A 4,196-nucleotide genomic window follows, 5' to 3' on the forward strand; every position below is an offset into this window, starting at 1 on the left:
TCTGCCTCCCGGGTTCACACCATTCTCCTGCCTCAGCCTCCCAAGTAGCTGGGACTACCGACGCCCGCCACGACACCCTGCTAATTTTTTTGTGTGTTTTTAGTAGAGATGGGGTTTCATCATGTTAGCCAGGATGGTCTCGATCTCCTGACCTCGTGATCCACCCACCTCGGCCTCCCAAAGTGCTGGGATTACAGGCATGAGCCACCGTGCCTGGCCTGAACATTTTTATTTCATCATGGACATTTTACCACCTTGTTATCAAAAACATGTTTTGAAATGGCTACATATTGCTCTATTGAATGAATACAGTCTAAGTCATTTCTATTCCCCTATTGATTAAAATGTCAGTTGTTTCCATTTTTTAATCATTTTATTTTTCTTTATTTTTATACATTTTTGTCTTTTTTTGACTCACCTCAGGATCAGCCAGTACAAATATGAGAGAAATCAGTGTCACACAACAGTCACAGTTGTCATCACTTCCCTCCAATTTTCATCTCTTTTGGAGTTTTGTTTGTTTGTTTGAGACAGAGTCTCCCTCTATTGCCCAGGCTGGAGTGCAGTGGTGTGATCTAGGCTCACTGCAACCTCTGCCTCCTGGGTTCAAGCAATTATCCTGTCTCAGCCTCCTGAGTAGCTGGGACTACAGCCACATGCCACCACACCCAGCTAATTTTTGTATTTTCAGTAGAGACAGGGTTTCACCATATTGGTCAGGCTGGTCTCAAACTCCTGACCTCGTGATCCACCTGCCTCGGCCTCCCAAAGTGCTGGGATTACAAGTGTGAGCCACCACGTCTGGCCAATTTTCATCATTTTAAATAACACTGTAATGAACCTCTATGAATATAACTGTGATTAATTTCCTACGTGGAAATCTTTATAAAGGAATTACAGGTTAAACTTTATTACAGGCCAGTCTTCACAGTGTCCTCCACATACCCCACTCATCACTGCTTCCAGGCCTGCTGTCTTGTTCCCTCTGCCTGGAAGCACCAACTAAAATCTCACCAACACTCCTTCATAAATGTCCCCTGAATGTTGTGACCCCATGTCAATTTCACCCTCACAGTTACCCTGTATTTTGTTACCTCAAACTTCATTACACACTCTACTTAAAAGTACTTTAATCATGTCATGTATAGGCATTTTCTCCATATCTAGACTATAAATTCCCCAGGCTTTTTTTTTTTTTTTTTTTTTGGTATCCTGGAGTATTAAACACATTGCTGAAAATTTAACCAAAAAAAAAATCATGAAAAACCCATGTTTTAAAATAAATATATATTTGTTTAAAAGGAAGATTAAATAGAACTACTGGTATCATACTCTCTACCCAAAGTGGTTTTACATTCATTACAGAGTGATTTCTTAGAATGTTTGATATTAAATATAATTTAAGAATATTAGCAATGGCCACAAAAGCCAAAATAGACAAATGGGATCTAATTAAACTAAAGAGCTTCTGCACAGCAAAAGAAACTACCATCAGAGTGAACAGGCAACCTACAGAATGGGAGAAAATTTTTGCAATCTACCCATCTGACAAAGGGCTAATATCCAAAATCTACAAAGAACTCAAACAAATTTACAAGAAAAAAATCAAACAACCCCATTGAAAAGTGGGCAAAGGATATGAACAGACACTTCTCAAAAGAAGACATTTATGCAGCCAACAGACACATGAAAAAATGCTCATCATCACTGGTCATCAAAGAAATGCAAATCAAAACCACAGTGAGATACCATCTCACACCAGTCAGAATGGCAATTATTAAAAAGTCAGGAAACAACAGGTGCTGGAGAGGATGTGGAGAAATAGGAACACTTTTACACTGCTGGTGGGACTGTAAACTAGTTCAACCATTGTGGAAGACAGTGTGGCAATTCCTCAGGGATCTAGAACTAGAAATACCATTTGACCCAGCCATCCCATTACTGGGTATATACCCAAAGGATTATAAATCATGCTACTATAAAGACACATGCACACGTATGTTTATTGCGGCACTGTTCACAATAGCAAAGACTTGGAACCAACCTAAATGTCCATTGATGATAGACTGGATTAAGAAAATGTAGTACATATATACCATGGAATACTATGCAGCCATAAAAAAGGATGAGTTCATGTCCTTTGTAGCGACACGGATGAAGCTGGAAACCATCATTCTGAGCAAACTATCACAAGGACAGAAAACTGAACACCACATGTTCTCACTCATAGGTGGGAATTGAACAATGAGAACACTTGGACACAGGGCGGGGAACATCACACACCGGGGCCTGTCGTGGGGTGGGGGGATGGGGGAAGGATAGCATTAGGAGAAATACCCAATGTAAATGACGAGTTAACGGGTGCAGCAAACCAACACGGCACATGTATACATATGTAACAAACCTGCATGTTATGCACATGTACCCTAGAACTTAAAGTATAATAATAAAAAAAAACAGAAAAAGAATATTAGGCCCCATGAGGGATAAATATTGACTTATGTGTATCTCTATTGCCTAGAATAGTACCAGATATATAATGGGCACTCGATAAATATTTTGTAGAATAAATAAATGTTAAATGATGAATGACCTTTTACATGGTACTGTAGCAGGAATTATTTAATTATAATGTAGCTAGTTCCACTTCTTAAATAGCAAATCCCTAGAGACTACATCTTTTAAAAGACTGCCTGATTAAGCCCAAACAGCATTCTGCATAGGGAGAAATCATCCGTGCATAATTAATGACTGAAAATTACACACAGGTCTTTAACACGGAGACGTGATATTACAAACAATGAAAACACAGAGTCCCTCAAAAAAAAACAGTGTATTTTTGCAAAAGGCAATATTGTTTTCCTTTATTGTTCATTCTGCCTGGAATGCCATGCTATTTTCTTTATTTTTATCTTTCTTTCTCTGTATCTATTAATTAAGGCCAAGATTAAAAATGGTTTCCTCCATGAAGCCATCCCTGATGTGTTCTTAGACATAATCTCTCTCATCAGAACTACCCAAGCACTTTATTCATTTATCTCATAAGGCACCAAAGACTAAATGTCCATACCAGGTGACAAAGCAAAGTAATTATGCAGAGAATAAACTTTTTAAAATTTTTCACTCAAAATATATGAATTAATCGAGACAAATGTACTATTTTGACAGGGAAGTGTCCTCTGTAAACTATTTTTTTACTTACGAATAAAATTTATTCATGTATAACTTACATAAAATTTGCCCATTTAAATGAATAGTTTGCTGAATTTTGATAAATGTATTCACCTACGTAACCACCACAATAATCGAAATATAGATTATTTCTTTTATTTTTTTTTGTTTTTTGAGACAGTCTTGCTCTTGTTGCCCCAGCTGGAGTGCAAGGCACGATCTCAGCTCACTGCAACCTCTGCCTCCTGGGTTCAAGAAATTCTCCTGCCTCAGCCTCCCAAGTAGCTGGGATTACAGGCGCCAGCCATCGTGCCTAGCTAATTTTTGTATTTTTAGTAGAGATGGGGTTTCGCCATGTTAGCCAGGCTGCTCTCAAACTTCTGACCTTGTGATCCTCCTGCCTCAGCCTCTCAAAGTGCTGGATTACAGGTGTGAGCCACCGGCCCTAAATTTTTTTTAGAGATGAGATCTCACTATGTTGCTCAGGCTAGTCTTGAACTCCTGATCTTTTTTTTTTTTCTTTTGAGATTAAGTTTCACTCCTGTTGCCCAGGCTGGAGTGCTCACTGTAACCTCCATCTCCCGGGTTCAAGCGATTCTCCTGCCTCAGCCTCCCGAGTAGCTGGGATTACATGCATGTGCCACCATGCCCAGCTAATTTTGTATTTTTGGTAGAGACGGGGTTTCTCCATGTTGGTCAGGCTGGTCTTGAACTCCCGACCTCCAGTGATCCGCCCACCTCAGCCTCCCAAAGTGCTGGGATTACAGGTGTGAGCCACCGTGCCTGGCCTCTTCTCTTAACTTTCTATTTCTTTTCTTACACTTACTTAAGGTCCAATGTGCTCTTTTTTTCTATTTTATTAAAATGGATGCTCATGTGATATCAGCAAAATGGTGGACGACAAAGCTCCAAGCTTTCATTATCCAACAGAAACTTCATAAAACAACCAGAAATGAGCTGAACTAACCTGTAAGAGCTCCAAAAAACAGTTAAAGGTTTACAGTAACCAAGTGAATGCCCACCTT

At 39.4% G+C, this 4,196-nt stretch overlaps 1 non-coding gene across 1 annotated transcript; it reads right to left on the reverse strand.

Annotated features, from left to right (window-relative positions):
• Window positions 1-420: 420 nt before the first annotated feature.
• On the reverse strand, window positions 421-489 carry LOC112205489 (small nucleolar RNA SNORD41). Its single transcript, XR_002939441.1, has one exon. It is a non-coding gene; the product is annotated as a small nucleolar RNA SNORD41 (small nucleolar RNA).
• Window positions 490-4,196: the final 3,707 nt, after the last annotated feature.

This window comes from Pan troglodytes, chromosome 15 (assembly GCF_028858775.2).
Source record: "Pan troglodytes isolate AG18354 chromosome 15, NHGRI_mPanTro3-v2.0_pri, whole genome shotgun sequence".
Lineage (NCBI taxonomy): Eukaryota > Metazoa > Chordata > Mammalia > Primates > Hominidae > Pan > Pan troglodytes.